The sequence below is a fragment of the Podarcis melisellensis genome (assembly GCF_964234715.1).
Source record: "Podarcis melisellensis genome assembly, chromosome: 16".
Taxonomy (NCBI): domain Eukaryota; kingdom Metazoa; phylum Chordata; class Lepidosauria; order Squamata; family Lacertidae; genus Podarcis; species Podarcis melisellensis.
In genome coordinates this window covers 35,902,874-35,928,717 of record NC_138533.1, presented here as the reverse complement: position 1 = coordinate 35,928,717, position 25,844 = coordinate 35,902,874, and the positions used below count along the sequence as shown (strand labels likewise).

Genomic DNA, 25,844 nt, shown 5'->3' with positions numbered 1-25,844 from the left:
CTATTCTTATGTGAGAAACAGGATCTTTGATCTAACCCAACATAACATCTTTACTCTCTGTAAAGGAGAACCTGCCTATCATAAATGACCATTTTGCTAAACAGAAAAAAATGCATGGTTTTAGGATTTGAACTTAGTGTAAATCTGAACTTTAGGATTTGAACTTTAGTTAAGTGGGAGAGCCTTAAATGCAGAAGGTCACAGATTCAATCTCTGGCATCTCCAGGTAGGGCCTGGAGAAGATTTTAAGTCTGTAATCTTGGAGAGCTACTGCCAGAATAGATAGCATCAATGGTATAAGGCAATTTACTATGGTTAGTGGTGGGTGAGTGTGTTAGCAAAGAGTCCTCTTGTTCTTCAAATGGCTTTGCAGAACGTTGGTTTGTTTGGCTCCGTTGCTCTGATCTTACATTTCTTGAGAGAGATGTCCTCATTGCTGGTTGGTCTATCACTTTTCCAACGAGCTCTTCCTGTATTACATGTTAGCATAGGGCCATTGTGCAAAATAAAGCTCTTGGGGGGCACAGGAAGAGGAGGGTAATATCAATCTATCACTCTCGCCCGACAATTTGCAAATGAGAAGAAAGTGGATTTGATTGTGCATTAGGAAAGCATGTGCAGAAAAAAAAATGCCTTGAAGCCTCTTTTCTCACTCTCTCTCTCTTTAAAACACGCAAGTAGCACCATTTAATATATGCTGAAACCCTGATCAGTTTATTTATAGTGCAATTCTGTGGGGCGTGGGCAAAGGTCTCAAACCGTTTTCTTTCTTTCTTTTTGGCTACAGATGGTACCTAATTCTATCCCAGGCGGGAGGAGGGGATCCTGTTGCAAAGCCTTCATTAACTGCACTACTCATCCAGATGCATGTTCCTTGTTTCGCTTCTCTTCCTTTCTGCCAGGTGGCTTTATGATTCTTCCCCCGCTGTGTTGCGCACTGATGGGTGCAGGCCTAGTGCCAGTGTTGAGCACCCTTGAGTAGCTGCTGCAGCCCCAAACCCTGGCTGAACCCTGCTTGGGTGCATGCCCAGCCCCATTTTTCCAGCTCTCGTTTTCTAGTGCTCCAGTGTACATGGGGACGGCTCAAAGCTGCCATTAATAAATTTCTGGCAATGCCCTAGAACAGGGGTCAGCAACCTTTTTCAGCCGGGGGCCGGTCCACCACCCCTCAGACCATGTGGTGGGCCAGACTATATTTTGGGGGAAAATATGAACAAATTCCTATGCCCTGCAAATAACCCAGAGACGCATTTTAAATAAAAGCACACATTCTACAGTCATACCTCATGTTACGTCTGCTTCATGTTACGTTCTTTCAGGTTATGTCCCGCAGTGACCTGGAAGTACCAGAAAGGGTTACTTCCGGGTTTTGCTGCTCATGCATGAGCGGAAGCGCAAAAATTACGTCACACACATGTGCAGAAACGGTGAATTGCAACCCGTGCGTGCGCATATGAGCCGCTGCAGATTGCGCTCTTTTTATGTTGCGAACGGGCCTCTGGAACGGATCCCGTTCACAACTAGAGGTACCACTGTACTCATGTAAAAACACCAGGCAGGCTCCACAAATAACCCAGAGATGCATTTTAAATGAAAGGACACTTTCTACTCATGTAAAAACACGCTGATTCCTGGACCGCCCACGGGCTGGATTTAGAAGGCGATTGGGCCACATCCGGCCCCTGGGCCTTAGATTGCCTACCCCTGCCCTAGAACAACCTCAGTGTGACATTGCTGTGGGGCGTCTTGGAAGGAGAAATTCGATTCACTTTTCAATTAAAGGCAAACAGAACCACCCTTCGAAATTTGCACCTTTTTCTGATTTTTGTTGTGCGGTTCTCCAGCCAAATCATGTGAACAAAAAATGCAAAATGTAATTGCTAATGAAAGTGACCTGCAAAAATGCATTATATTTGGGAGGATTGCTTTGCAAAAATGTGTATAACAGGCAAAACTGCATGCAAAAATTCTATGCTATATTCCATTAGTTTTCCAGAAGTGGCTTTCACATTGTGTGAAAGCTCAAATACAGTGCAGAAATTAACAGTTTTCCACCTGACACTAAACAATCTGTGGCTGCTGAGCGCGTACAATTTCCACTGGGTTGATTTGCACGTAGTATTATTATTAACCTCTTTTCAAGGAGGGGGGAAAAGCTTCACAAACTAGTTTATAAACTACATACCAAACATAAACAATGAAATATAAGCTACAGCCATTCAGAATATCCATCTCACTTTGAAACATTATAAAAAAGGCTGCACGAAAATAACAGTAACCCAGCATAACACAAACTTTCTGAAACTATGTCATCATGCCAGTTCTGCAGCTCAGATAATAATTAACTGCTATAGGCCACTCCAGAATGCACAATGCTGTAAGGGAACCTCCAGAGGTTATTGAACTACAACTCCCATCAGCCCTTGGAGCAAGCATGGCCAATGACCAAGAATGATGAAGGCTTGGGCTTGCGTTTTGGGAGCCACTGCTAAAAAGGCCCTGTTCTGCATGCTCCCTTATTTATTTAGTTTTGTTTATGCAAGCTTCAGGGAACTCTCCCCTCTATCCAACAACAACAACAACAACATGTCAATCCCTCTATATTCTTTTTCAGTGCCCCCTTTTCCTGCTCTTTTTCAGTCGCCATTCACCCCCTAAGTTCTCTGTCAGAGGGTTTGATATCTGACAACCTCTCCAACTTGGATTAAATTCTGAGCTCAGAAAGATATCCAGGTTTTGAAGCAAACACACTGCACCCCAACACACACACACATACACACAAACACACACACACACACACACAGAGAGAGAGAGAGAGAGAGAGAGAGAGAGAGAGAGAGAGAGAGAGAGAGAGAGAGAGATTTTTTATTCCATGCCTGGTTAGCAACAGGGATGTGAGAGTGGGTGCAACAAACCTCTGACATTCTGGGGACAGAGAAAACATCTGTTGTTGTGAGCAGCTTACAGCCTCTATCTGACCACAAAGGATCTCATTTCCATTAGTAGGATTTGCAATAGAGAGTTTGCAATACAAGCAAAGGGCAGAGGACCAAAAAGGGGAAGAAGAAGAAAACATTTTGGGAGTCTGCCAAAAGGGGGGGGCATAGATATCCTTGAAAAGGAAGCCAGGGCTTTCATGGGCAATGTCAAGTATAGTTACATCCTCAGTAAAAACAATAAGCAGGCTGTCACGTCATCGTCCCTGCTACACACAAATAAACACACTTGATGAAATCTACTTAGATAAATAGAACTGCAAATCTCTTTGAGCTGTATCCAGCTAAACTACACTCTCAGGAGAACTAATGGACCCAAGTGAGTCAATGTCCATTACTTTTGATGGGTCTACTCTGAGTAGGACAACTATTGGAGACAACCTTTTGTCTTTGTTATACAGTGAACAGGGCTATATGTCTTCAGGAAATGCACAGAATTTAGCTTGCTCAAAATGTCTGCTTTTTTAAAAAAAGCACACACATGTTTCTAGACCTTATGGGCTGTGAAGCAGGTGAAGGGAACCTTGGGCTCTCCATATCAGGGCCATCTTTACCTAGGGGTAAAGGTGTGCGGGGCACCTGGGGGCCGAATTCGGGGGGGGCACATCTTGATCAGCGGCAGTGACTCCGTAGCGTCAAATATTCCCGATGAGTCAGGAAACAAAAGCAGTTTTTCTGCTGCAGCGTCATTACAGGTGAACGATTTCCCCTCTAAAAAGAGGTCAACAACTTTGGCTTCCCCCCTCCCAGAAAAAGCTCAATAAAAGTTAATTTGCGGGTGCTGAGCCTCAGCCCAGTATACCTGAAGCAGCGTCTCCATCCCCATCATTCAACCCAGACACTGAGGTCCAGCGCTGAGGGCCTTCTGGCAGTTCCCTCGCTCCAAGAAGCCAAGTTACAGGGAACCAGGCAGAGGGCCTTCTCAGTAGTGGCACCCGCCCTGTGGAACGCCCTCCCACCAGATGTCAAAGAGAACAACAACTACCAGACTTTTAGAAGACATCTGAAGGCAGCCCTGTTTAGGGAAGCTTTTAATGTTTGATGCATTACTGTATTTTAATATTTTGTTGGAAGCCACCCAGAGTGGCTGGGGAAGCCCAGCCAGATGCACAGGGTATAAATAATATGTTGTTGTTGTTGTTGTTGTTCTTCTATTTGCACCCCGGCAGAATATATCTTTTTGGAAGGGCTTACAAGTTTAAATGTTTTGACTGACTACGAAGTGGCCTTTTTAGCCAAACAACAGGGGTGAGGGTTTGTTTGTTTGAAAAAAAGGTTATTTACTCAATTTGTATACCACCCTTTCAGCCATAGATCTGGGGGCAGTTGACAGCATTAAAATGCAAGACAAAAACACAACATACATAAGAAAATCAAGAACACCCCCCATCAATAAACCCCCTCCCCCTTCCTTTTGGCCTCTCTCCCCCCCCCCCATGCCAAATTACTTTTGCGGCCTACTTGGTATGGAAGGTTGCGCTGCTCTGCTCCCGTTTGTCAGTCTCCCTTTGGCCATGCCACACAGCAGGCCTTCAAAACATTGCCAAGGGTAGTTTGGAGCCCTATCAGCACAGAACAGAGATATTTTATCAAACTAATTTAATTTGGCACAGGACGGCAGTCCCCAAATGGGATCTTTCTGGGTCATTGCTTCTCCCAAAGTAGCTTGGCAGCGGCATTTGTTCCATAGAGCAACATGTTGCTGCTCTTACTGTTGTTGTTTAAAAGATGAATAATATCTATAACAATATCATTAACAATATCATCACCAATGCCAATACTATCAAGAACAACAGTATACTAATAAAATTAATGACATTAACCATAGGGATAACAACAGCAAAAGAAATGTATGTTTAGTTCAGGATTCCCAGATTGAAATTCCCATCCGCAATCACAGGAGTGGAAAAGGAGAAAAAGTCACCTCTCAAACCCAGCTCTTGTCACATAGAAACCAAGGACATGTCCTAATTCAACATTCCAACCCAACATTCTCCCACCTGGTGACATCTCTAGATGTATTTGACTCTGACTCCCATCATGCCCGGATATCTGCTACACTGGCAAAGGCTGGTGGGAGTTGAGTCCAACAAAATCTGGTGGGTACCATTGAGGAACACTCTCTGACCACTGCACAACGCTGGTTCTCATTGTGTAAGATATTTATATTGTAGAGGGGGGGGGGAGGGAGTGCACATGCTAAAACACACTTGCTTTCCTAATCTGACTGAACACTACAAGCTAGATAATTTCACGGGACAAAGCAGGTAATTACAAACTTCTGCGACACTGCTAATTCCAGTGTGCTTTGATCAAGCAGCCACAGGAATTTGACTCTGTCGCCTGGCGTCGAAACCAATCTGTTGCTGTTGCTGGTGCACAATTCTTTCCACAACCTTCCTCTCTAATGAGCTGCCAGTGGTAGCTAGGTTATCCATTAAAAACTCTTGTGTCCTGAAAAAGGTTTTTCAGAGTGACCCTTGTGTGATGTTTTTAAAAAGGACATAGCTGCATAAACTTTCCAGTGCCCCTCACCCAATCTCAGTTTGCATGTTTGATCAGCTTCAGAGGAGAAGCACTTGCCTACTGACTGAGGAAATGTAGGGAAGGAAGGGCAAAATGATGCATAGCTAAGATGAGGCAAGGTTTCTCTCCCAAAGTATCTTACAAACAGGAACATCTGCTGAAACTCATAAACAGCTGACTTCAGCAGCAGAACATCACACTGTTGCCCAATTTGGCTTTCGACAGTGGAGAGAAGTGATAAATCAACCAGGCAATAAAGCATGAGAGAATTTGGGGGGGGGGGGGAATCACAAGATAAAGCAAATAAAATCCCCATTAGTATTCACTAAGCTTCACTTCCCAGACTTTTCTAGACCCATACGTCACTGTCAACTGCAAAATCTCACATCTATCAGAGTTTAGGTTCCATCCTGTTGGGAATTCAAAATGGCAGTGCGGGTCCATCCCTAGACTTCTTCCTCTTCTCTCCTCAAGTGTTGAACCAATGAACCTGTTTTGGTCTCCAGTTAGATACTCAAATTGTGGTCCACAGGCCACTGGTGGCCCATGAACTCATTCAGAAGGTCCCTGGAAAGTTGGTGGAGCAGCTGAGAATATCTGCACTCGGATCTGACAACAGACACCAAGACAGTTTCTTTAAAGCAGGGTCAGATATACTGAACAGACTATCAACACCCTGGCCTAGGACCCATGATTTTGACTTTACAGCGCTGATGTAGTCTACTAATTTTTCCCTAATTAAAGTATCCCTCTCTGGTGGGAAGGTAAACGGCGTTTCCGTGCGCTGCTCTGGTTCACCAGAAGCGGCTTGGTCATGCTGGCCACATGACCTAAAAGCTGTATGCCAGCTCCCTCGCCCTACAGAGTGAGATGAGTGTGGCAACCCCAGAGTCATCCGCTACTGGACCTAACGGTCAGGGGTCCCTTTACCTTTCGGTACTAGTTAAAATGGTCCTTCTCATTGGCCTGGCTTAGGGCCTGTGGTTTTCATAATAATACAGTGCTGGTGTTGATGATGCTGGCCCTGAAAAAAATATATGTTTTAGGTGGTCTGCTCAGAACCCCACCAATTTTCAGTAGCCTACTAGTACAAAAGTTTGAGAACCACTGATCTAGCACACAGGGCCCAGCTAGAGCATAGAAAATATGTATCTAGGCCCAGCTTCAGCTGAGCACCTGCAATTGCCCCATCCTTCTTCCCTGTTACATCTGAGAAAGGGCTCAATGGACTTGGTTTGTTTTCTACCACTTACTCAAATGTTCTCTCTTGTTCCCTGCACACATTTAAACACAGGATTTATAATCATGAGCAAAGTGGGTTTTAAGTAGCACCTCATTGATTTTTGTTAGTTTCCATGCTCCAAATTAATGGACTGAGACCACATTGCTTGTGATCAGAACAGCAGGGATTCAATCAATGAGTCTACTGTGATGCATGAGGGAAGGACTTCAGTCTCAGAATACATCCGGGTGTCAGGCGTGTATAAAGAGCACATCCAATGTAGGAGGCATATTTAGTTATACTGTAGCAGGGATGGCAAACTTGCGGTCCTATTGCCATTGCTGGATGTACTATTCATAGTTGTCAACCGTCCCTTATTTGGCGGGAAAGTCCCTTATCCCAGCCCTGTGTCCCACTGCTATCCCTTATTGATGATGTCCCTTAAATTTCCCAGGTTTCAAAGGAAGCAGCTCCTCTCCCTCCCTCCCTGCCGGTCAGGGAGGAGGGAGACTCCAACTGTGTTGCTTGGCTGCATTGTTCACCCAATAAGGAGTCTAAGAATGACTGGGGGGGTGGAGCTTGCATGCCTTGTGCTGATCAAATCGGCCAGGTTGCCTGGGGACTCACCTTTGCTCAGTGCTTCCCAGCGGTGAGGTGATGGTGGTTTTCCTTGCTGCATCCCCTTTGCTGGGTTGCTGTGCTGTGGGAACCACCGCTTGAGGCTTCGTTTGGCTGCTGACTGGGCTTTCTGCCTTTGGCTCGGAGGGGCTCAGAAGTCAAACATACCTGTGCTCTGAAAATTCCTTATTTTGGCTGCTGATCCCTTATTTCCGAGGCTGCTGGTCCCTTATTTTCAAATCTGTAAGTTGGCAGCTATGGTACTATTCCATCAGTCCCAACCAGTGTATACCCTCCAACACGTGTTTTGGGGCTCCATGCTCTCATGTGAGTTTGCAGTCTTGCACTCCCCTCCCCCAATGCACCCACACAAAACATAAACAGGCTCTTCTCTTAAGCCCTCCAATCCCACCCTTGGTCAGTAGCTCATTATCGTTCCCTCCTGTTGATCTACTTTAAAAATAATGAAGGGATGGCAAACCTCTTTGTCTACGTCAAAATATAATTGCAATTTCTATACTGAAGCCAGGATTAGGGGAAATCAGTTACCTTTGCAAATCTGCCTGTTCTACTCTTTTTCATAAGCTACAATTATATGTGACGATAGTTGCAGTTATCAAATGAGCAATACAGTGTAAGACCCCTTCTAAAGGTTGCCCAGGGTGAATGTTAGCAGGTATCCTGGTAATGGCTTGACCCCGCAGAAACACTAATTATGGGGCCCAAATAATTCAAATTTATTTCAGCCGCTTGACTTGCAGTCTGTTACCAGCATGCCTTGTTGTTCTAGACTTTCACACCTGCCCATGTGTACAAATCAAGGTTAAGCCATCTGCTGAGTTTCTTAAACACACCCATATTCTTTGCTCTGACATGATGAGGTCTCTATCTCCTCCTTGTTAACCCCAGTCATTTGCGCAGGCAACGCCTCTAATCTCACAGTTCTGTCTTGTACAACACAACATAATGACCATTATTCATCAACTTGATGTTCTGGCTTAACAATACAAATCATGCTGAACTCATCCTTCCCTTTCAATTCCAAATCAATTTTCTGGGAGGAAATTGATTTGATTAGTGATCCATTTGCTTAGCCTGTTTCAAATGCTTGAAGGTTGTTAGGGTGACCTCTAGAGTCTCTTGTGAGTATTGTGATAAGTGTCTCTTCCTCTACATGGACTAATACAGGGTAAATCTACCTTACATAGTTAATTTTGCAGGTGAGTCTGCAGCAGTCAGTGAAGACAGTATTGAACTAGATGGACCAGTGATCTGACTCATTATAAGGCAATTTCCTTTGTTCTTTGTAGAACACATAGCTCTGCCAACCAGCAGAGGGGAATGTTTGTGGGAGCTCAGGAGGAATTGATTTCTGGGTGTGAAAATGGCATTGGGCAGGGGGGATTGATGGAAAAAGCAGATGAAACAGCTCCAAAAGCTCAACCATTTTGGTGGTTTCCTAAAAACAGCTCTTCTCCCAATATAAAGGAAATGTGTTCTTCACTTTCACAGCCTGCAAACAGAATCTCAAGAGGAAAGCTTTTCTCCACCCTCCTCTGGCTATTCTTACCCAGGCAGCCTCTCAAAAGGTATCAATCCCTTGTAAGGCTCTGGTGTTTTGCTTGCTTCCAAAGTTTGTGACAGCTCAGATGGATCTCCTACATCTTGCATCTTAAACTTTGCATTGGGCTCCTGTTGGTGTGAGTCCCTTTAAGGCTTGCATGCACCCTGCTGGGCTGACTAGCCAGACTTTTGTGGGCCACAGACATGAGCCATTCATTATCTCCTGTAAAACCTTGGTGAGATATTAATCAAGCAGCAGGAGCTTCTTTCTGTGCAGTAATTGCTACTCTCCCTGCTATTCTACCTCTCTCCTCTACCCAGAAGCCCATGCATGGGAAGCAACATGCAGCCTGTCTCTTGCAGTGTTCCTGCAGTGCCACGCATGCAAAGGGGAGGTTCAATCTCATTTGGAGCTTGTGAGAGCAACTTGGGTGTGTGGGTGAGCATCCTACCAAATCAGTGATGTTCGCGATTCCAAAGGTGAGGAGGGTGTGCTGAAGAAAAAGAGCACATTCTCGTGATTTTCAGTAGTGTCTCTATGGGCTCAGGAGGTCTGTGGTAGGGGAAGGCATGGGGCGGGAAAGGAATCAGGCCTTCAGTTCCAATGCAGATGCGACATCCATCAACTTGGCAATTTCATAACCAGGATGCCTTTCAGGAGGTGACGTAGATGCTCTGTGGCAGCCCTTATTGTGCAGTCTGAATTTCAGCCTCAGATCAATATTTTCACACTGTCAAATTATGAAACTGGGCCAAATAAACAGTGCTAGCAGCTCATCCATCATGGCTTCAATTTTGATGCTGGGAGGAAATGAGTAGCCTAATGCAGGACTCAAATACTTGAGTTTTTACATTGCTTTCCACCTGCGTTTCACTGTGAAATTTATGTGTTTGTGTGTGTGTGTTTTGGAGAATAAATGACCATCACTGATTGATGGATTTTAAAATATTTTTATTTTTATTATTACTATTATTTATTACATTTGTTTACCGCCCTTCATCCGTAGATACAGCAAAAATATATATAAAAACTTAAAATTCATAATAAAAACAGAACAATAAGCCCCTCCCCCCAGCTCCCCCCCCCCAAGAACATTTAAAAGGACTTTGGTCAGCCAAAAACCTGTTTGAAGAGGAATATTTTTGCCTGGAACCTAAAGGTGTATAATGAAGGTGCCAGGCAAATTTCCATGGGGAGAGCATTTCTATAATTTCTATAACTGTTTTTATTTGTTCCATTCCATATATGAATCATTTCCTGTGGAACACCTCAAATATTATATTCAGTTTTAGTCTTACTCGAAGTAAACCCTTTGAAATTAATGAACATGTCTAAGTGAAGTCTATTGATTTCAGTGGTTATAACTCTCAGTGGGTATAACTTGATTAGACACAACCCTTGAAGTCCGACATTGTATCTTCCTCTTTGGACCAGTAGTGGCTGATAACCTTTGAGGTGGGCAGGGATACCAACAGTAGGTGGAGCAAAAGCAAATTACAGGCAGACCTACCCATGACTCGCTATAAGTAAGATGGCAGCCAGATGGGGGCTGGCTAAGAAGAGACTGTGCTTGGAAGGGCAGCCCTGCATTCGCCCCAATCGACCAGCCTCTACTGGCTGGATTGGACCCAATGCCTGTCCAGTGTTTCCCATCATGGCCACTCTGATATGCCTCTCTGAAACCCCATAATGAGCGCATGAAGGCAATATCCATTCTTGACTGACTGCCTCTTGGGAAATGGCAATCAGTGCTTCTGAACCACGCAATGGGCAGGTAAGATGGCCATTGGTCCATCCAGCTCAGGGTTGCCTACACCAGGGCTGAGGACCAGGATCTAGCCTGTGGGCCACATACTGACCTCCCCCACCCTCCACTGGCCATTTTGACAAATGGGTGGCGCTTCCCATATGTTAATAACTTAACATTGTTATGACATCAGGAATACAGGAGGCCGACTGCCTTATTCCGAACGCATCTAATGGTCTAGCTAGCTCAGAACTGTGTATACTGACTGACAGTGACTCTCAAGGCAGAGAGGCTCTCCCAGCGTTCCTGGAGATTGAACCAGAGGCCTTCTGCATGCAAAGCAGATGCCTTTCACATTGAACCATGGCTTTTCCTGACTGCAAATGGTGACCCAGCTAATTGGTGCCGACTGCAAGCCCTGCTTTCGGTGTTTGCAGATATAATTTGGATTCAAGCCATGCCCCCAAATCAACACCCCCCACACCCTGCAGGCTGGCAAAGGTGTCTGCAAAGCCATCTTACAGGGTGTGGGATGTTGGTTTGTCGGCACAGGTAGAATGCAAAGCATACCTAAAAATGGATCATTTATGGAGCTTGATGCTGTCGGAACTGATTAGCAAGCCCTGTTTGCTGAGAAGCAGTAAAGAACATGCTTTAAGCTCCTGGTGGTTCCTTTACAGCCACATCTTCACCTGCTTCACACATTGTGTTACATATGATGTCAGATATGGGACTGGTGGTCCTGGTTTGGGGGATATAGCCTTTCAGGCCAAGTTAGATTCTCCAGCACTGGTCTGCACTGACCAGAAGCAATTATCCAGACCAACCTTTCCCAACTTTGGGTTCTGAGATGCTGTTGGACTACAATTCCCATCATTCCTAGCCAGCATGTGGTCAGTGATGATGGGAGTTGTAGTTCAAAAACATCTGGGGACCCAAGATTGAGAAAGGCTGATCTAGACCTTCAGAAGGGAGTCTTGTCCCACTTGGAGATGCTGGGAATGGAACCTGGGACCTTTTGCATGCAAAGCATGGGCTCTGCAACTGAGCTACAGCCCTTCCATTTAGAAATTATTATTACAGCTGATAGACCTCCCCTCTTTTACCACTGTGCCCAATCCTCTCCAAACCTAAATTGTGCCTTGTACATAGGAGTATCTCCCTTTGGCCATTCTGGACTGACTGCCAAGCCATTTAATTAGATCTGGGACAGATGGAATGAAAAGAAGCTTCAGTGCCAAGACTCTTTGGAAGGGTGTTGCCTTGGAGATGCCATGGAAGCTCTCCATGTGGTTCTTGATCTGGGGCCGCTTGTTCATGCATGCAGATGGTCGCTTGAAGCCACAGGTGTCAAGTGATGACCATGCCTGCAGGAACGTTGCTGCTTGAGCCTGCCTGGTGAGAAAGAGAAATACCAGTGAGGGGTGTATGTGAATTTTCACCCATCCTTGGGTCAGCATCTTGGGTGGGAAATAGAAACCTTAGTGAGAGAACCATAATGATATTTATTATTTATTTATTTATTTATTCATACATACATACATACATACATACATGCCCCACCCATCTGGCTGGGTTTCCCCAGCCACTCTGGGCAGCTTCCAGCAAAATATTAAAATACAATAATTCATCAAACATTAAAAGTTTCCCTAAACAGGGCTGCCTTCAGATGTCTTCTAAAAGTCAGATAGTTGTTTATTTCTTTGACATCTGATGGGAGAGTGTTTCACAGAGCGGGTGCCACTATTGAGAAGGCCCTCTGCCTGGTTCCCTGTAACTTGGCTTCTCACAGTGAGGGAACCTCCAAAAGGCCCTCGGTGCTGGATCTCAGTGTCCGGGCTGAACAATGGGGGTGGAGATGCTCCTTCAGGTATACAGGACCGAGGCCATTTAGGGCTTTAAAGGTCAGCACCAACACTTTGAACTGAATTGTGACCATAGTAAATTGCCTGCCTTGCAGTGCAGTGCAGGGGTGTGGGTGTGGGTGTGTGTAAGCCACTTAGAGGTTATTTTGGCATTGTGTTATATAAATATATGAAATGAGTGAACAAAATAGAGTAACTACCCCTCTTGAACAAACAACCACTGAATAATACGACCACTGCCAAGTTCCCTTTTAGCCCCTGCTGGTCTTTAATTCTTCAATTTCACAACCAAGTTCTCAAGGCTGAGCACAGGGGTTCTGGGTACAGGGGGCAGAAGGGGCTTCAGCACCCCCCAGCTGCATGGCACCTGAGACAAGTGAGGGTGATCTTTGCTTTTGCTCGTCTCAACCTCTGCCCGGGAGTCCAGGAGCCAGGCAGGGGCTGGGACGAGGAAGCATGAAGATCGTCCGCCCCCACCCGGTGCATGCCAGGTGGTGTCACGTGGCTGGGTCCCCTCGATGTGGGGGCCCGGTTGGAGCCCCTGGCTGAGCAGCAGACAGAAGTCAGAGGAGAGCCAGAGAATTCTCCAACCTGCAACTCTGTTTCTTACTACATGGAGCGGCTTCTGGTTGTGTCTCTGTCAGAGAAACTCTCCACACATTTTGCTACACAGAGAGACTTTATTTCTCCCAGAATTTGGCACATCATCTGACCTGATAGCCATCAGAAAACCCAGCATGCCAAGGAAGTTAAAATCCATATGGAAGAACTCATCTATCACAGCCATATATGTGTAGGTTCTGACAACTTAATGCCATCTGTCAGAATTTCTCCTTCTAGAGAAATGATTTCATACCCAGAAGAAGATTCTCTACATTATAAAAAAAGCCTTAGGGTTATTACTATTGGTTGAGACTTAATCCTTTGGCATGAGCAGCTGTATCATCCTATCAATTATTTCTAAACTGAATATTGATTGCTTGCTCTTATGCAAGTTTAGAACCGAACATGGAGACAGAGTCACGGCTGTGGAGCAAACTTTGATTTGTTTCCTTGGCCCTAAAGGAGACTGTGACCTTGTGTGATGCTGACAACACTCAGGAACAGACTGGAGTTGTTTTTTTTAACCCCTGCTCCCATCTAATCAGGAAACATGAACCTTTCCCAGCATGTGTCCAGAACAGCTAGTGAAAAAGTTGCTGCATGGGCTTTAGCCTGCCCTCACTCTCAGTAGGCTTTGCTTGTGGTGCTGTGGTGTAAATCACTGAGCCTTGGGCTTGCTGATCGGAAGGTCGGCAGTTCGAATCCCCACGACGAGGTGAGCTCCCGTTGCTCGGTCCCAGCTTCTGCCAACCTAGCAGTTCGACAGCATGTCAAAGTGCCAGGAGATAAATAGGTACCGCTCCAGCGGGAAGGTAAACGGCGTTTCTGTGCACTGCTCTGGTTCGCCAGAAGCAGCTTAGTCATGCTGGCCACATGACCTGGAAAAACTGTCTGCGGACAAACGTTGGCTCCCTCGGCTCATCTCGCTTTACTGGCTGAGGGAGCCGGCGTATGCAGGGAGCCGAGCTGTGGTATGCAGGAGATCTGGGTTTAAACCACTGCTTGACCTTACTAGTTGACCCAGGGCTAGTCGTGATCTCTCAGTTTAAACTACCTTGCAGGGCTTTTGTTAGAAAAGAATTAGAGAGCCTTCTGCTGGCCCTCAGCTCCTGTTCAACTTTCTTTGCATGATATGCTTCTGGATATTTTCCGCCTGTAGGAAAACGACTTTTCAGACATGACAAATGTCACCTCACCTTCTTCCATAGCAGAAGCAGATGTTCAAAAAAGAGATGTAAGAAGGCAGAAAACAGTCTTTTAACTGCCAAGACTCTTCTGAACTCTCCTTCTGTAGTTAAGAATATCGAACAGCAATCAATACTAGTGAGAGGACTATCTCTCCCATTTGCTGTTTTTCAATCTTTCCAGCTAACTGTTATGACTGCAAGTCAAAAGCTCTTTTAATATCCTATTTATATGGGGAACGTTTTATTAACTCAGAGAGACAAGTCAGGCCTGCTGATTTTCTTTTTTGTTTTCCTCGAGGAAATAGTAAAACATGACAGGTAATTTTGTAAATTTAGACAGTCAGCAAACATCTGTTGAAGATGATAATGTCTGAGTGGTTTTGCTCTTTCCACCGAAACTTAGTTACATTCGGTTTGCGATTAATTTTTCATTGTCTTCCAGTTAAATGGGAACTGCTTACACAGCTGCCTCCAATAGAACCATCGTTGTTTCCCATCCCCTGCCAGATCGTAAAAGTTGGGTGCAGGCGGGGACATCAAAGGAATCTCCGCATGGAAGAGAATGCAGACAATAAATTCACCTACGGGTGTGCAGTTTTGTTTAAAGTTATTTAGTCTGATAAATTGCCTACTGCATGATGAGGTATGCAGCCATATGTGTTCCAGAGTGGAAGTCATTGCAAAGATTTTTGCTTTTTTTCTGAGTTGAGGCATTGTGTTATTGACACGATACCTGGCAGCTTTTTTAAAAAATCTTTTATTCAGGGCTTCTGAGAACTGCATTGGAGACAAATGATTCTTTAGCTGTAATTCCTGCATTTCAGGATGTTGGACTAGAGCAGGCATGGCCAAACTTGGCCCTCCAATTGTTTCGGGACTACAACTCCCATCATCCTTAGCTAACAGGACCAGTGGTCAGGGATGATGGGAATTGTAGTCCCAAAAACATCTGGAGGGCCAAGTTTGGCCATGCCTGGACTAGATGAACCTTGGGTTCCCTTCCAACCCCTTGATTCTGAGATGATTTTTTTGGTAGGGGGGAGAGAGAATTGAGACAACCAGCAAGCATAAACCTCTGCTTTCAAGGACTATTGTCTGGTGTAAGAGAGAGAAACTCAGGCTTTTTACTTAGTACTAGGGATAGATGGAGCTGTCAATTTTAGTTTCTCATTTTTCCAATCCTCAGTTCAGTACTCCTTATTCCTGCAGCAATTTGAAAAAGTTTTTTTTTAAAAAAAACAAAACAAAAATCCTTTTGAAAAGCCATCAGCATTTTAGTTTTATTTTTTCCTAATGAATACATTTTTGTATGCAGCTTTTACTAAAATGCACATTTTTGCAAGCAATTTCCCCTAAGACAATGCATTTTTAATGTCCCCCCCTAATATGTATATCCATTTTTATGCACACATGTTGCCTAATAGAATGCATTTTTTGATAAATTTTTGGATTGGTGGAGGAACCAATTCACAAATTTGGAGAAGTGTGAATTTTGAAGGATGTCTGCACTTTGGTTTCCCTCCTGGTTCAAGGAATGCAAATTGGGTAGCTTCTTATTAATATGCCAACAAACTCATTGTTCCCTCCCATCCCTACTTAGTGCTATTATTTATTTATTTATTTATTTATTTATTTATTTATTTATTTAAAAGCATTTATATATCACTAAATATTTCCAAAATATCTTAAGTGGTATACAGTCTAGAGAGCAATCAATATACAAGTTTTTTTAAAAAAAAAATCAAAAAATTAAAACACAAACATCCTAAAACCAGTAATATAGCAATATAAAAACACAAAGAAGCATATGCAAGCAAATAAAACAGAAATTCAGACTTACAGGTTACTTATCACTTAATATGTACAGAAACAAATGCAGATATGTAGTAACAAAAAGAAAACATATTGCCTTCTACTAGCGATGGAGCAGAATTTTGTTCCCTCTGTGTGTTTTTTAGCAAATTGACACCATTTGCACATCTTGAGCTAATACATAGACTGAAAGGTTTTTTATCCTCCAGATTATGCAGTTCTCTGAATTTTGTAGTTAACAGTTTTCACCTCCTGCCCACCTCACCACCTCAGCATGGTTAATGGTTAGAGATGCTGAGGGTTGTTGCTGAAAACATCTGCAAGGCATCAGGGCAGGGAATCCTGGACTAAGGAGACACGGCAAGGCCCCATCTGCATTATACATTTAAAGTAGTATCATACCTCTTTACACTCTCAGAGAGCTACAGTTCCCAGAGTTTCCTGGGAAGAGGGGTTGATTATCAAACCACTCTGGGAATTGTACTCATGTCAAAGGGGTAGGGGGTCTCCTAAGAGCTCTCAACACCATTAACAAACTACAGTTCCCAGGATTCTTTGGAAGAAGACATGAGTGTTTAAGGTGGTATTATACTGCTTTAAGTGTACAGTGCAGATGGGGCCTAAGATGCTATCTCACCTGGATCAGAGAAAATGGATTGTCTCCTAACACTCATAAAGTTCACCATTCTTTCCTTTCACTTTGTATTTTCAGCACGAGGTGAGGGCTGTTGATGTTTACACAACCAGTGATGTTTAAGCCCTGTTCTGACCTTTTATGGGATGTAGTTTTGACATAAATGTCAAGTTAACAACTCAGATCAGAGCTCTGGAGAAGCACATCAAGGAATATATTGATAGAAATCAGCAAGGCGCTTCGTTATTTGAATGATCTGATCTTTGGAACTGTTTCCACCCCTTCCCTCCCAATTTCTCATCAACGTTACCACCTACTTCTATGAACTTTTCTGGGAGGGAAAAATAGCTAATGACATATTGATTGCCGTCCCCCCTTTTACAATTTTTGGCACTTTATGTACATCTCTGGACAGAGGTGGAGATAACAGCCTCCTCTAAAAGAGAGAGAACATTCTAAAGAGGATGGTAAAAGTAATTCGTTTGCAACATTCTTAAACAAAGTTTGCATCAAGGAGAACTCAACTCAAGGACAGACATTTTGAATGCAGTCCAGACTCTGCCTCTTCCAGTTAGGAGGATCTGGGACCATGAGGTGGGAGGGAACCCCTGCTTCAGACTTTGGAGGTCCACTACCAGTCAGAGAAGACAATACCAGGCTCAGTGGGTCAATGACTCAGTATAAGGGAGCTTCATGTCCTAGGAAAGGATGATGTGGTAGAACACATTTGTGGCATGCAAAAGGTCCCAAGTGCTGGCATCTACCTTTATTTAAATATAAAATAAATAAGGATCAGCTATGGCTGATGGGTTGTTGTTATTTAGTCTTTTAGTCGTGTCCGACTCTTCGTAACCCCATGGACCAGAGAACGCCAGGCACTCTTGTCCTCCACTGCCTCCCGCAGTTTAGTCAAACACATGCTGGTAGCTTCGAGAACACTGTCCAACCATCTCGTCCTCTGTCGTCCCCTTCTCCTTGTGCCCTCCATCTTTCCCAACATCAGGGTATTTTCCAGGGAGTCTTCTCTTCTCATGAGGTGGCCAAAGTATTGAAGCCTCAGCTTCAGGATCTGTCCTTCCAGTGAGCACTCAGGGCTGATTTCCTCAAGAATGGAGAGGTTTGATCTTCTTGCAGTCCATGGGACTCTCAAGAGTCTCCTCCAGCATCATAATTCAAAAGCATCAATTCTTCGTCGATCAGCCTTCTTTGTGGTCCAGCTCTCACTTCCATACATCACTGCTGGGAAAACCATAGCTTTTACTATACGGACCTTTGTTGGCAAGGTGATGATGGTTGTTGGCAAGGGCTGATGGGAGTTGGAGTCAAACAATAGCAGGAGGCCCACAGGTCCTTCATCCTTGGAATATGCAGTTCTTAACATTTCCCTCTCTGGAATGGATCTTAGGAGGAAACACTGGGGGAGATTTTAAAAAATATATATTATAATTACATTTCTATTCCACCTTTCCTCCAAGTGATTCAAGGGAGTATACATGATTCTCCTCCATCCGAGTTCTACCTTCAGGTTAAGCTAAAAGATGATTGGCCCAAGGTCACCCAGTGGATGGGAGAGCAGTGATTTGTATTCTGCTCTCCAAGGTCCTAGCCCAACACCCTTAACCACTATGCCATGCCAATTCCCTTCTGAAATACAGTGGTACCTTGGATTACAATCGTTTTGGATTACAACCACGTCAACCCCGGAAGTGTGTGTCCCTTTTTTGGTATTACAACCCATTTTTTTGGATTACAACAAATTTTGGGGGGGAGGCCCCATTGGTGAAAGCGCGCCTTGGGTTACAACCTGTTTTGGTTTACAACCGGACCTCCGGAATGGATTATGGTTGTAAACCAAGGTAGCACTGTAGTGAAGAATATAAAATAAGCCTTGCCATCTCAAAGTGTCCTCTCAAGAGGACACACTGGCCATTGTATTGGGCACATGCTGGCAGTGCTGGAAGGCAGCAGCCAGAAGTGAATGCAGCAAGGTGAAGAGATTGAGGCAATTTTATTTAAACACTCTCTACTCTCCAGCATGTTTTTGATGTCTCTTCTAATACCCGTTTTCAGCTGAGCTTACAGAAAGAGGCCATTCCATTTACACCTCCAATATTCTCAGTTCTGTGGCTTGTCACAAATATCTTTGCACTTCCAAGCAAAAACTGCATCAATAATTACAGAAGTTGGAGGTGGCTGTTCCCCGCCCTGCCCCCCCCCCCCAGTACGAAAAGCACAAAGGGGGAGAGCAGGTGAGAGAAAGAGGGGTTGTTAATTCAAATACCGACTGCTGGATTTTCATTTGTCCTGGCTTTCTCATGCTCTCTTGCATCCATCTTCCGTTATGATTTGGGGCAGATTTGAAATATAATTTGTTTGTCCATAGATACTGTTTAACTCCTTCTGCTGCTCATTGCAGGAAACCCATGGGCAAAAATATTACATCATTAGTAGCAAATTATGAATCTATACCTACCTACCTATCCCCTCTCTCTCTCTCTCTCTCTCTCTCTCTCTCTCTCTCTCTATATATATATATATATATATATAAAATCTCTATCTCTTAATCTCTTAGCTATTCATTCTAGGGCTGAGCCAAAATGGCTCCCCCCAGTAGTGGCTGCTCATTGGGTTTGGTGGGACAGAAGAGAGGGAGACCAACCAGTAGGTGGTGTCAAAGCCAATGATAGGCAGAGCCAACTAATTCTTCTTTTGCCCCCATCTTCTTCACTGCTGGGCGCAACAAAGGCAAAACCCAGATGAAAGAGAAAAATCTAATAGGCACTGCCTCCTCTTATAGACTGCTTGTTTATTAGAAGGGAGACAGGTCAGAGCTGGTTTGGGGGCAGAATGTGGTTGGCAGAATAGTGCTTCATTCACTCTGACAGACTCTCAACAGAGTCCTGTTAGCAAAGTGGAACACTAAATTTTGGCAATTTTGGGGAGACCCAATGTACAAAATATTCACTCCACTTACTATAACGGCAATGGCAAACCCCATTCTCCTGGACACCTTTTCTATTTTTAAGCATGGTTAACCAATTATCTGTCGTCCTGGAGGGTATTTAGTATTGCCCTCACTCTGATTTGTCTTCCAGTGCTATCATGTAATCTAAGCTCACTGGCCATGCTAAACTGTCTTAAAGCCAAAGGAGAGTGAGGTTCATGCTTCCTCCTCTTGCTTTGGCATCTGGTGAGTAAGAAACTAAGCAAATAACTGTGTCCAGCACCAGCAGGAAGCATTGTCCAATCCTCCATGACCATGAATAGATGGTCAAAGTGATTTAAAAAATGTGATTGGGGGAGTGTGGCAGGAAATCCTGCTCTGAAAGGCCCCCCTTTGAGCCAAGAAGGTTGACTAATAAACTTCTGATTCAACCCTAATCTTTCCATGATCAAAGGCAATATGACTCTGAATACCAGTTGGTGGGAATCTCCAGTAGGGAGAGGGCTATTGGGCTCATGAAGAATTGAGGATCTATAATTTCAAAAATGGGATGCGGGTGGTGCTGTGGGTAAAAGCCTCAGCGCCTAGGGCTTGCCGATCGAAAGGTTGGCGGTTCGAATCCCCGCAGCGGGGTGTGCTCCCGTTGCTCGGTCCCAGCGCCTGCCAACCTAGCAGTTCGAAAGCACGTCAAAGTGCAAGTAGATAAATAGGGACCGCTTACTGGCGGGAAGGCAAATGGCGTTTTCGTGTGCTGCGCTGGCTCGCCAGATGCAGCTTTGTCACGGTGGCCACGTGACCCGGAAGTGTCTCCAGACAGCGCTGGCCCTCGGCCTCTTAAGTGAGATGGGCGCACAACTCTAGAGTCTGTCAAGACTGGCCCGTACGGGCAGGGGTACCTTTACCTTTTAATTTCAAAATATGGGATCTCTAGCAACTAAAACCTGTTCCCTGTTACTTGTGGTTATGCATCCCAATTATGGAATTAAAGAAGCAAAATGCTTAGATGTGTCAGATATTCCTAAACATAGGCATACATTAACATTAGATAGGTTCAATGCTTTGCCCTCTGAACTTACTACAAGGAATATTTCAGGATATTTCACCTTATACACTTTTAATGTTTCTGTGGGCTTGGAGAAGTTGCGTCTGTGACACGTCTTACTAAACTGTATGTTTTGAGCACAGATCAAATGAAATTCAATGAGATCTAGAGGATTCCTTAAGTGAGCTAATTGGGTGTTTTATCTTGGTAAATAACAGATATCAGATTGTGGTTTTCAAAGAAAAGGAAAGAAAAATGCAATGAGCAAAAGACTGGTGAAGTGCTGATTTAGACCTCTTTCCTATACTATGGGGTGGTAAACCTCAAACCTAGGGACTGAATGCAGACCCCACTGGCCCGTCCTCTCTATCCAGCTGTCAGAACTTTTCCCAGGCACAACCCATCCCTGCCCTTTCACTACACCCTCCTTTTGCATGGCTGGAATGTAGCCAACTGTAGAAAGGTAGGAAGATTCATGTGTATTGCTTGGCCCCCTTCTGCATCTGGACCTTCTCACATTTTCCTCCATCTCCATCCGCACTGCTCTGCTACCTGAGGAAGGTTTGTTTGCTTATTCCCTATATTTATATGCCACCTTAATTCCAAGGAGCACAAGGTGGTATGTGTGGATGCTTCTCTTCTTCCCTGTTTTATCGTGAAAGCAACCCTGTGAGATAAGTTAGGCTGAGAGACAGCGACTGACCCAAGGTCACCCAGTGAGCTTCATAGCCAAATGGGAATTTGAAATCTGGTCTCCCAGGTGCAACACTCCAGCTGCTACACCCCACTGGTTGCTCACAAAGGAATGCTTCCTTCAGCCTAGAAGACATCTGTTATCATTCCCCACAATATCTGAGTCAATATGCATAGGTTGGAGGGGGAACTCAGAACATGGGTAGAGGAGGTGAAGTGTTCTTGCACTGGGTCCTTGGGCTAACAGGACAACTCATTTGGGTGAATCTAAAATCCACAGGTGCACCCCATCTTTCAGGACAGGCCCTCAGCATTATTGACGATGCACAGATTTCAATTGTCTTGCTGCCTAAAATTGCTTTACTTTTTGGATGTCCAAAGCAGAGGCAACAGTGACTCATTCAGAACTATACTCTGAATGTAGTTTTCACCTGAAAACTATACTCTTCTAAGTGAATTGTACCCTGTTTCCAGGAATGCTAAGATTGAAGTACATCTGCTTTTCTCCCAACCTCTCAGAGTTTAGAATAGTATTTCCAAGGGTAAATAAGAACACAACGGAAATTGCTTTTCTGAGAAAAAGCTGGGTTGGCAATGAAGGTGAAGATTTGGCAGGCGGGGGAGGGGAGTTCTTTCTTCTTTACAATTTCCCAGCTTTCAATTCATTTTTATTCGTGTTATTATCTCTACTTAGAAAATGAAATTGTAAGAACTATTCTCCCCCCACAGTCTACATGCATGAAAAGGGTTCATCTCTTAGCTTGAGTTCTGCTACTACTTACTTATGAATAGGTTGTTGACTACTCTATTCAGTATAAGGCAGCCTCCAGTGTCTTATGGTCTAACTAGCCATACTGTGGTCTTAAAGCTAGCTGGAAGGGGTGTGTAACTTGAAAGTTGGACATTCATAGATGTTCTCTAAACTGTCCATTGCTTTGATATATATGTGGTGTGTTCCTGCCAGTTCAACAAATTGGGCCAGATGTGTTGCCCGCTAAGGGCAGGAGAGGAGGAATAGTTAGCAAAAGAGATTTAGGCCAGGGGTGGTGAGGCTGTGGCCATCCAGATGTTGTGGACTCCATTTCCCATCATCCTTGACTATGGGATGGTGGGAGTTAGAACCTATTAACATCTTGAGGGCCACAGGTTCAGCATTCTTTCATTAGTCCATGAAGTAAATTCTATACTACATGTTACAGAAAGGGACCACCGTTTGGGTCAGCGGGCTACCATGTCTTCTGATGTATCATCCTGCCCCAAATTGCACAGGGCAGGGGTGAGGAGCTGCTGTTGAACTATAGCTCTGATCATCCCTGACTGTAGAGATCATCCACACTGGCTGGAGAATTGAAATCCTGGAGGGTCACTTGTTCCTCACCATTGCATTGGTCTGAAAACCAGGACCACCAGCACATCAGGCGTAGGTGTTATTTAATTGAGAGCCATGTTCACCTGACCTGACCTGCTCTGCTCTGAGGCATCACTTGAAATACGTTTTTGCCCCTTGTCAGACTTTATCAGCAAAGCATCCACATCATCTGAGTCAGCTCCTACATTTCTCACAGACCATTTCACATTAGGATTGTATCTCTTTCATTTGTCTTCTTGAAACACTGAGGATGTTTTGCTCTTCTGTGTTTGACAGTCAGACAGAATTGTCTGTGCCAGGGATTCACAAAACCAATGTCCATTTATCTGTTGTGGGTGGGGGAGAAAGCTTTCTTCAATTCATTTGTGCTGTGGACAAAAGCCATCAATTGAAACCCCGTGAGACCTTTAAAGATCAGTGAACATTTTGTGCATCTTTTCTTTTTTTTCTGAACTGTAGGAGTAGTGTTCATACATATGTACACAGTGAGTCTTTTAACATGTATACTCTGTATCCATGGGGCCTCTTTTAAAGGACTCACCCTGTATTTATCACTTGATGACTGCAGTGGTGACTGGTGTCTGTTGGGACTGGTGGGGATTGAAAGCAGAGACCCCCAAACAGTATGTGGTGTCTAAGCCGATGGCAGGCACAGTCCATTAATGCTGGATTTGCCTCCATCCTCCTCTCTGCTGAGTTGTGCAAGGGCTACAGTGAAACTAAAGAGGAGGAAGCTGACAGCCAGGATCACCTCAGGATTGCTTGGAAGTAAGAAGGCAGGTGAGGTGAGGAGAGCACAAACTAGCATTGGTGGGGCGGTTCCCCATTTTCCCCAATGAACCAGCCTCCACTGGGTGACTATAAGGCAATGCACAGATGCATCCAAATTTTGGAACGGGGAACTTGTAAAAGCAACTGTAGGGCTCTCTCTGTGTAACTCATCAAACCCTTTATGAGCCAAGTCCATGACTCCAGTGGAATTCAGGCCCAGCTCTTAAGTGAATTTGGGCCCAACAATGAAGAGAGTGAATCAATGGTGGAGTGGGCTGACTGTAGACAGCAGGTCTCATGTTTTAGATGCATTCCTCTGGATATTAATTTAGCTGTTTGATCGGTTATACATTAAGGCCATATGACTGCAATCCTATGCATATTTAAAGGTAAAGGTACCCCTAACTATTAGGTCCAGTCATGGACGACTCTAGGGTTGCGGCGCTCATCTCGCTCTATAGGCAAAGGGAGCTGACGTTTGTCCGCAGACAGCTTCTGGGTCATGTGGCCAGAATGACTAAGCCGCTTCAGGCGAACCAGAGCAGCGCATGGAAACGCCATTTACCTTCCCACCAGAGTGGTACCTATTTATCTACTTGCACTTGATGTGCTTTTGAACTGCTAGGTGAGCAGGAGCTGGGACCGAACAATGGGAGCTCACCCCGTCACAGGGATTCGAACCACCGACCTTCTGACCCCAGAGCCACCCGTGTCCCTATTTATGCAGGGTTTAAATCTCGTGGTGCCGTCAGGGCAGGTGTTTGGAAGAGAGGTCCAGTGAAAAGTCAGCAGAATGAGCATGGGGATGATGGAAGCAAAGGCAGTATAACTGCCTTGCCACATTTTGAAGTGATTGTCATCTCAATGGTCTAAGCTCCCACTTTGAGTTCTGAGCCTTGAGCTACTGAACTGCACCGCTGAATAATCCCCACTAAACTCAGTAGGGTAGATGTGGAGGATCTCAGACCCAGGGGCTACATGTGGTCCTCCAAGCCTCTCCATCTGGTCCCTCCCTCCCTCATTAGCCCCCCCCCCCACACAGGTCACATCCTTCACCAGTCCTTGTTCTCATCCTCTTTAAGTGTTTTTGCCTGGCCTTAAACTCTGATCATCCACCTTGTCTGGATGGAGGTTAGAGAGGAGCGAGAGTTGAAACTAGCCTACTGTACAAAGGTAACATTTACATTTGGTGTTCCATGTACTTTGGCCTCTGGCACTATCCATCGCTGCCCTGTGGCCCTTGGGGAAAAAAGGGAATGTGGCCCCCAGGCTGAAAAAGATTCCCTTTTGATAGGGCTTGCTTCTGAGGAGACATGTACATGAATGCTCTGTAGATATCAATTTCTTTCAACAGATGGATAGATATAGATATATGTGTTTTGCCCTTGTCATCTCAAATTATTCCATCATGAGGAGGGGCAAAGATCTAGTGAAGGAACTACAGGAGGGAGAGGGAAAATCCCACAGCAAATAGATGCAAGCATGCAGTGCCAAATGAGGTTACATCTTACAAGTGCCAAGGAGGAGGCTAACAACTAGAGACAAAGTCTTAAAATTGAGGGGAAGCAACAGGCCAGCTGCCACTGCCTCTGCCTGTCTCTGTGGGAATATAAGCTGAATGTTGCTATCTCCAAAAAATTATAATTCCCCAGCCCCCAGCCCTTCACTTAGCTTGCCTTGACTGTTAACTCTGGTTCTTACAAATTGCTTGCATCCTCTAGTCGTCACAAGCTGAGTTTAGGCTAAAATGAAATTGCAGCACTTCAGCTGATTTCTCTGAAGGCAGAGTTCATTCTGGAATCTGATTTTTCTTCATCCAGGAAGCTTCTGTTGTGGTCTGATATTTGCAACCATGATTCTGTAGAGGCAGCATAGTACAATAGATAGAATGCCAGAATCGTTATGAGGCAGATCTGGCAGTCATCAGGCCCAGTTTGGACATATAATGAGTTTTGGACTTCATTAGGGCAACACCAGCTGTCCTTGGGAGCTCTCCTGGGTGCTGAAGAACCTGACTCTGAATACCTGTAAACCAGGTTTTGACTACAGGAATGGGGAACCTCCATCCCAGGTGCCTAATTAGGTCCACCAGGCTTCCCCATTTGACCCTCTCAGGCCATCAAATATGATGTAAGGTGTGAGGAAGATAAACACCAAACACATCCTAAAGGGTATTTGCAGGTATCACCAACTAGCTGATGGGTGGTGTCTTCAAAGCCCTTTTCAATGTGGTGTACAAAATAGCACTTTG

General features: G+C 44.6%; 1 protein-coding gene and 1 long non-coding RNA gene across 3 annotated transcripts in view; both read left to right on the top strand.

Annotated features, from left to right (window-relative positions):
* Positions 1-25,844, top strand: part of LOC309359496 (transmembrane protein 132C-like) — a 245,810-nt gene that overhangs the window by 153,792 nt on the left and 66,174 nt on the right. The window lies entirely within an intron of this gene.
* LOC309359634 lies at positions 11,960-14,922 on the top strand. Its single transcript, XR_014163878.1, has 2 exons — positions 11,960-12,071; positions 14,771-14,922. It is a non-coding gene; the product is annotated as an uncharacterized lncRNA (long non-coding RNA).